The sequence below is a fragment of the Hordeum vulgare genome, chromosome 5H (genome assembly GCF_904849725.1).
Source record: "Hordeum vulgare subsp. vulgare chromosome 5H, MorexV3_pseudomolecules_assembly, whole genome shotgun sequence".
Taxonomy (NCBI): domain Eukaryota; kingdom Viridiplantae; phylum Streptophyta; class Magnoliopsida; order Poales; family Poaceae; genus Hordeum; species Hordeum vulgare.
In genome coordinates, this window is record NC_058522.1 from 108,519,929 (window position 1) to 108,528,999 (window position 9,071).

Below are 9,071 nucleotides of genomic sequence, written 5' to 3' on the forward strand. Positions count from 1 at the left end.
GCTAACTAAGCTAATTTGGTCATCTAGGTGGAACCCTAGCTAACTATACGTCGTTTCGGAGCTAACTTGGGTAAAATAGGTCATTCCGGAGCAAACTATGCTTATTAAGCCATTTTGGATCTAGCTAGGCTAATTATAGGCCATTTAATACCTAAGTTAGGGGGAATAGGTCATCCTGCAGCTACGTAAGTCTTATTATGTCATTTAGGAGAGAACTTAGCTAACTGTAGGTAATTTTTTATTAAATAGGTCATTTTGGAGCTAACTAAGCTAATTATGTCATTTCGTAAGATAATTAGCCAATTTAGCCTTTCGTGGATGAGTCTAAGCTACGTAGAATAAGAGAAAGAGAATAAGAAGTAAAAGAAGGAGGAGGAGGAGGAGGAGGTGGAGGAGAAGGAGAAGGAAGAGGAGAAGAAGAAGACAAGAAGAAGGAGAAGGAGAAGCTTCTCCTCCTTCTTCTCCTTCTTCTTATTCTCCTCCCTCTCCTCCTTCTTCTTCTCCTCTTCTTCTTCTTCCTTCCTTTCATTTTTCCTCTTTCTTCTCCTCTTGTCCCCTTCTTCGGGCTAAATTGGCTAAGAATGCCTTTTTGGAGCTAATTATGTCATTTCGAGGATAATTAGCTAAATATAGGTCATGTTTTATTAAATAGACCATTTAGGAGCTAACTAAGCTAATTATGTCATCTAGGTGGAACCCTAGCTAACTATAGGTCGTTTCGGAGCTAACTTGGGTAAAATAGGTCATTCCGGAGCAAACTATGCTTATTAAGCCAGTTTGGATCTAGCTAGGCTAATTATAGGCCATTTAATACCTAAGTTAGGGGGAATAGGTCATCTTGCAGCTACGTAAGCCTTATTATGTCATTTAGGAGAGAACTTAGCTAACTATAGGTCATTTTTTATTAAATAGGTCATTTGGAGCTAACTAAGCTAATTATGTCTTTTCGTAGGATAATTAGCCAATTTAGCCTTTCTTGGATGAGTCTGAGCTACGTAGAAGAAGAGAAAGAGAAGAAGTAAAAGAAGGAGGAGGAGGAGGAGGATGAGAAGGAGAAGGAAGATGAGAAGAAGAAGAAAAGAAGAAAAGAAGAAGGAGAAGGAGAAGGAGGAAGAAGGAGGAAGAAGAAGGAGAAGGAGGAGCTCCTTCTCCTTCTTCTCCTCCTTCTTCTCCTTCTTCTTATCCTCCTCCTTCTCCTTCTTCTTCTTCTCTTCTTCTTCTTCTTCCTTCCTTTCATTTTTCCTCTTTCTTCTCCTCCTGTCCCCTTCTTCGGGCTAAATTGGCTAAGAATGCCTTTTTGGAGCTAATTATGTCATTTCAAGGATAATTAGCTAAGTATAGGTCATGTTTTATTAAATAGACCATTTAGGAGCTAACTAAGATAATTATGTCATCTAGGTGGAAACCTAGCTAACTATACGTCATTTCGGAGCTAACTTGGGTGAAATAGGTCATTCCGGAGCAAACTATGCTTATTAAGCCATTTTGGATCTTGCTAGGCTAATTATAGGCCGTTTAATACCTAAGTTAGGGGGAATAGGTCATCTTGTAGCTACGTAAGCCTTATTATGTCATTTAGGAGAGAACTTAGCTAACTGCAGGTCATTTTTTATTAAATAGGTCATTTTGGAGCTATGCTTTGCTTTCCTTTCCGTTGTCGCAAGTTTTGCAACGGTCTATCACATAGAGCCTCCAGGTCGATTCTAGCCTTAGGATTATCTTTCGAATTCCCCTCTATGCCGAACAATGTACCAAAAATGGCCTCCGTAATATTCTTTTCAGTGTGCATCACGTCAATGTTGTGTGGGCAAAGGAGGTCTTTGAAGTAAGGCAGATCCCATAAGCATGACTTGTGAGTCCAGGCGTGTTCCGTATTATACCCTTTGAAGTATCCTGGACGCAAAGGATCAGGCTCGAGAGCGTTTAACTGATCAAGGGTCTGTTGGCCTGTCAACGCAGCTGGTGCAGTGTTTTTGACAACTCTACCTTTGATGAAATTCTTCTTGTCTTTTCTGAACTTATGGTCAGGATCCAGGAATTGTCTATGCATGTCGAAGAAAGAATACTTGCGACCAGCCTGCAGCCAACGGAACTGAAGAGCTGCCTTGCATGTGGTGCACGGGAACCTTCCATGCACACACCAGCGAGCGAATAGCGCAAACGCCGGATAATCATGCGTCGAGTACATGTACTACACATGCATTTTCAAATTTGTTTTGGTAGCCGCGTCGTAGGTCTTGATCCCATTATCCCAGGCTTCTTGCAACTCATCCTTAAGCGGATGCATGTACACATTCATATTCTTCCCCGGATAGTTGGGCCCTGGAATTGTCAACGTCAGGAAAATGTTCTTTCTTTTCATAATCTCTCCGGGTGGCAAATTTAGTGGAATGACAAATACAGGCCAACAACTGTATTGTGCCGCCATCATACCATACACATTGAACCCATCCGTGCTGATGGCAACTCTAGGTTGCCTTGGATCTTCCGATTTATCCTTATGTAATGCATCGAAGTGCCTCCACGCAAAACCATCTAAAGTGTGTACCAGCATCTTGTTCCCATCCGCATCTAGTTCGGTTCTTTTGCCCAATTTGTGCCATGTCATTTGTCTGGCCGTCTCTTCGACCATGAAAAGACGTTGAAGTCTTGGTACGATTGGCAGATACCAAAGAAAACTAATGGGGATTCTGGTCTCATTCTTCTCACCCATGCCGTTGTCTACCACAATATACCTGGAAGAATTGCAAATGGGGCAATAGTTCAAGGCCGCATACTCAAGCCTATATAAGGCACATCCATTCTCATAGGCATGTATCTTCTCATAGGGCATCTTAAGTACACGGAGGATTTTCTCTGACTGGTACAGGTTTGCAGGCAGTACATGGCCTTTGGGTAGAAAGCGTCCAAATATCGTCATCATCGCGTCATAGCATTCTCTGCCTAGGTTGAATTGAGCCTTCAGAGCCATTACTTGCGCGATGGCATCCAGCTGACAAAGCTCAGTCTGCTCGTGGAGAGGATGTTTTGAAGACTCCAACATTTCATAGAAGGCCTTTGCAGATTCCTCCATCTCATCGTCCGAATCCCGAGCATCATCAAAGTCTTGCACCATGTCTTCAATCCCGGTACCATGCTCGTCGGTGCATCGACGAATCACCTCAGCTCTGGCACGTTGGTCAGACTCACCATGAAAAGTCCACACCGTATAATTAGGCGTAAAACCCCACTTCTGCAGGTGTTTACCCATTTCAAACTCTGTCTACTTTTTCCAGTTGTCGCAGTTGGGACAGGGGCACCATGTTTTTTGTTGGCCATTTGCAAATGTGGCTCTCACAAACCCCTTCTTTTTTGTTAACCATTCATGGGTCATGTCTTTCTGACTAGGGTGACTAGTGTACATCCAAGCACGATCACTCATGTTGCCTAGCTACCTATGGGGGCACAAGAAATAAATATATAATTCATCATCTATATTCATACGCTAATCAAGTTTGTCAGTTTTATTACGTCCATGCAACCTACACGCTAATAGGTAAAGATAGGTCCTAATCCCACCCGAGTATGTGTAGACTGGGTTCGTTTTCCCATGCTCTGCTCCAGATGCGACGCAGAATTTCGGCAGCACCTTCCCGCCGTTCTCCTGATACACGTCTCGTCAATAAGCAGAGAGGAAGTGTACCCGGAGAACTACAGGGGAGGCACTAACAAAATTCCGCATCGGATCCGGAGCACAACATACGGGAAAACAAACCCAATCTACACATACTCGGGCTGTCCATGGATAATGTTGGACAATTCGAAAGGATGACGGTTATAAATATGCAAAGAAATGCATATTTATAGATGTCGCCCTTTCGAACGGGAGACGCATACTAGTCACGCATACTCATGATTGAAGAAACCTATAGCTAGCAAGTTTCATCGGCACGAAGACCGGCACAGAACAAATTAAGGGGGTATGAGGAGAAGTCATTTGTGCTCACCAACAAACGCAAGGGCGGAGCTCGTCCAGCGCACGTGGAGCTCGTCGAACAACTGCACATTGAAATTCACATGATCAACACAAATACGATGTTTTTATAATTAACATAATCGGAAAATATGTGACCTAACTCATAATTTACAAAACTATGACCTCGTGGGCCTCTGGAAGGCCGAAAAGCACCTTCTCGTTCAAAAGAAGGCAGAAGAAGTGTCGGGGGTCGGGGCTTAGTGGCGTCGGGAGTCAGTGCCGTCGAGGGTCGGTGGTGTCGGGTGTCGGTGGTCGGGAGTCAGGTTAAATGCGTCGATGGTCGGGGGTCAGTGTCATCGGGGGTCGAGGGTCACTAGCATCGGGGGTTGGGGTCTTTTCGATCAACAAGAGGCCAAAGAGGTGTCGGGGGCCCGGGGTTGGGGGTTAGGGCGTCGGGGGTCGGGGGTAGGGGGTCGGGGGTTGGGGGTCGAGGTTCAGTGGCGTCGGGGGTCGGGGGTCGGGGGTCAGTGGTGTCGGGCGTCGGGGGTCGGGAGTCGGGGGTCGGGGGTCGGGGGTCAGTGGTGTCAGGCGTCGGGAGTTGGGGGTTGGGGGTTAGTGGTGTCGGGCGTCGGGGGTCGGGGGTCGGGAGTCGGGTATTAGTGGCGTCGGGGGTCGGGGGTCGAGGGTCGGGGGTTGGTGGCGTCGGGCGTCGAGGGTTGGTGGCGTCGGACGTCGGGGGTCAGGAGTCGGGTGTCGGGGGTCAGTGGTGTCGGGTGTCGGGGGTCGGGAGTCAGGTGTCAGTGGTATCAGGGGTCGGGGGTCGAGGGTCCGGGGTTGGTGGCGTCGGGCCTCGGGGGTTGGTGGTGCCAGGCGTCGGGGGTCGTGGGCGGGGGTCGGGGTCCTTTTCTTTCTTCTTCTCCTCTCTCCTCTTTTTCTTCTTCTTCTTCTTCTTCTTCTTCTTCTTTCTCCTCCTCCCCCTCCTCCTCTTCTTCTTCTTCTTCTTCTTCTTCTTCTTCTTCTTCTTCTTCTTTTCTCTCCTCTTCCTCTTCCTCTTCTTCTTCTTCTTCTTCTTCTTCTTCTTCTTCTTCTTCTTCTTTCTCCTCCTCCTCCTCCTCCTCTTCTAACAGTAACCTAATTATAACTAAACTAATAGTAACATAATTATCTTAAACTAACAATAACCTAATTAACATTAAACTAATAGTAACCTAATTAACCTAAACTAACATTAACCTAATTAACACTTAGAGTAACCTAAACTAACAGATGCACTGAAATGAAAAAAAGAAAAAAAAGAAAATGAACTCACAAGGGAAGTTGCCGTGGGAGGGGTGTGGCCGCGGGGAGGGGGTGGCCGCAGGGAGGGGTCGCCGGGAGGGGTGTGGCCGCGGGGAGGGGGTGGCCGCAGGGAGGGGTGGCCGCGGGGAGGGGGCCGCCGCGGGGAGGGGAGCGCCGCGGGGAGGGGGTCGCCGGTGGGAGCGAGGCGGGGCGGCGGGGGCGGCGAGTGACAGTGAGCGCGAGGGGGAGAGAGACAGTACTGTGGGGCCGGGGGGAGAGAGAGACAGTGAGCGCGAGGGGGAGAAGACGGCCGTTACACGGTCGGCCCCTTTGCCGTCCGCCCCCCCCCCCCCCGACGGCAAAGGGCCCCACAGCAGACGGCATAGGCTGACCCATGACAAAGTTAGCCTTCCGTCGAACACGTCAGGCATGGGACCCACCCGTGCTCTTTGCCGTCTGCCCTTGGTCCCTTTGCCGTCCGCTGGCAGACGGCAAAGGCCCGACACATGGCAAATAGTATTTTTGCCATCAGTCAGCCCTTTGCCGTCCACCTTGCGGCAACTGACGGCAAAGAGCTTCTTTGCCATCAGCCAGCAGACGACAAAGACATGGCTGACAGCAAAGAACCGGATTCCAGTAGTGAAATGCTAGGAAGGCTATCTAAACACACACACTTCTGCTTTCTAGACGGTTATTCAGGTTTCTCGCAAATACCTGTTGCACAATCTGATCAGGAGAAAACCACATTCACCTGCCCCTTCGGTACCTTTGCTTATAGACGTATGCCTTTTGGCTTATGCAATGCACCTGCCACCTTTCAAAGATGTATGATGGCAATATTCTCTGACTTTTGTGAAAAGATTGTTGAGGTTTTCATGGATGATTTCTCCGTTTACGGTTCTTCCTTTGACGATTGTCTCAGCAACCTTGATCGAGTCTTACAGAGATGCAAAGATACCAACCTCGTCTTGAACTGGGAGAAGTGCCACTTCATGGTTAATGAAGGCATCGTCTTAGGACACAAAATGTCTGAGAAAGGCATTGAAGTTGATAAGTCTAAGGTTGATGCAATTGAGAAAATGCCTTGCCCCACAGAAAACAGAGGTATACGAAGTTTCCTAGGTCATGCTGGTTTCTATAGAAGGTTCATTAAGGACTTCTCTAAGATTTCTAGGCCTCTTACCAACCTCTTGCAAAAGGATGTTCCTTTTGTTTTTGGTGAGGATTGTGAGGAAGCTTTCGAAATACTTAAGAAGGCCTTGATAACCGCACCTACTGTTCAACCACCTGATTGGAACTTGCCCTTTGAAATCATGTGCGACGCTAGTGATTATGCTATTGGTGCTGTTCTAGGACAAAGAGTTGACAAGAAGTTGAATGTTATTCACTACGCTAGTAAAACTCTAGACAGTGCCCAAAGAAACTACGCCACTACGAAGAAGGAATTTTTAGCAGTCGTGTTTGCATGTGAAAAGTACGTATCTTATATTATTGACTCAAAAGTCATTATTCATTCTGATCATGCTGCTATTAAGTACCTTATGGAGAAGAAGGACGCTAAACCTAGGCTAATCAGATGGGTTCTCCTGCTACAGGAATTTGATCTGCACGTTGTTGACCGAAAGGGTGCTGATAACCCTGTAGCAGATAACTTGTCCAAGCTAGAGAATGTCCTTGATGACCCACGACCTAATGATGACAGCTTTCCTGATGAGCAACTGAATGTCATCCGTACTTCACATAGTGCATCGTGGTATGCTGATTACGCAAACTATATCGTAGCCAAATACATACCACCCAGTTTCACCTACCAGCAAAAGAAGAAATTATTCTTTGATTTGAGACACTACTTTTGGGATGATCCTCACCTTCATAAGGAAGGAGTAGATGGTTATATAAGACATTGCGAGCCCGAACATGAACTGGGACAGATCCTGCAGAAGTGTCATTCCGAGGCCTACGGAGGACACCATGCTGGAGATAGAACTGCTCATAAGGTATTGCAATCAGGTTTGTATTGGCCCACTCTCTTCAAGGATGCCCGTAAGTTTGTCTTGTCTTGTGATGAATGCCAAAGAATAGGGAACATCAGTAAACGTCATGAAATGCCTATGAACTATTCACTTGTCATTGAACCATTTGATGTCTGGGGCTTTGATTATATGGGACCCTTCCCGAGTTCCAATGGGTATACTCACATCTTAGTTGCTGCTGATTACGTCACTAAGTGGTTAGAAGCTATCACCACTAGAAATGCTGATCACCACACCTCTATTAAGATGCTTAAAGAAGTCATTTTCCCAAGATTTGGAGTCCCTAGATATGTGATGACTCATGGCGGTTCACACTTCATTCATGGTGTTTTCCGCAAGATGCTCGCTAAGTATGATGTCAACCATAGAGTTGCATCTCCTTATCATCCTCAGTCTAGTGGTCAAGTGGAGTTGATTAATAGGGAGATCAAATTGATCTTACAAAAGACCGTCAATAGATGTCGAAAGTATTGGTCTAGCAAACTTGACGATGCACTATGGGCTTATAGGATTGCTTATAAGAATCCCATGGGCATGCCGCCGTATAAAATGGTTTACGGTAAGGCCTATCATTTACCTGTTGAGCTAGAACACAAAGCTTATTGGGCAATCAAAGAGCTCAACTTCGATTTCAAACTTGCCGGTGAGAAGCGGTTGTTTGATATCAGCTCATTAGATGAATGGAGGGCCCAAGCATATGAGAATGCCAAGTTGTTCAAGGAAAAGGTTAAGAGATGGCACGATAAAAGAATAAAAAAACGTGAGTTCAATGTAGGTGATTATGTCCTGCTATACAATTCTCGCTTAAGATTCTTCGCAGGAAAGCTTCTCTCTAAATGGGAAGGCCCCTACGTTGTCGAGGAAGTATATCGTTCCGGTGCCATCAAAATCAATAACATGGAAGGTAATTTTCCTAGAGTGGTAAATGGGCAAAGAATCAAGCATTATATCTCTGGTACTCCCCTAAATGTTGAGACCAATATCATCAATATCATAACTCCAGAGGAGTACATAAGGGATGTTTATCAGCTTGTTTCGGACTCTGAAAATGAAGAGGTATGTGTTTCGGTAAGTAATTGGACTTCAAAACTTTTCCAGTAGGAAATTTTCTCCGTTTTGGAATTTATGGAAAAATAGAAATATAAAAAGTAGTCCGGAGAGCACACGTGGCGGCCACAAGCTTGGTAGCCGCAGCCTCCCCATGGTCGCGGCTACAGGGCTTGTGGGCACCTCGTGTGCCTCCCGGACTCCTTTTCTTGCGGAGCACTCCTTCTGGTCCAGAAAAAATCATTATATATACGCCCGAGGGTTTTGATCTCCGTATCGCGCAGTTTTCCTCCGTTTTCGTTTCGAACCTGTTGTCTGCCGCAGATTTAGAGCAAAGATGTCTCAGGAATCTGTTGGGGAGAATAATCTCCCTCAAGTTCATGAAGAACTAGATGCTGATCAGAAAAGAGTAGAAGTCACGGAAGCCAGGGACAAAGCTAAGGAGAAAACCCAAGCTAGGGAGGAAGTTCAACCTATGTTCAACATTGAAGACGTTGAAGGAGTGGATTTTCTCCAACCCTTCCTCCACATGCTATCTCCATCCTTGATTGAACTCTTTGAGGTTTTGTGAAACAACTCTGCTCGCAATATTTCCCATTCCCGTGAAGTTGTTTTGCTGGAGAATCATGTCGCAGATCTCCAAGGTATAAATCAAAGATTGATAGCTCTCTTGGAATCAAAGGCAAAGACTCCACTACCATCACCACCAAAGGAAGACAACTAAGCATTGGTATGGGCAACTCCCTTGGCTTATGCCA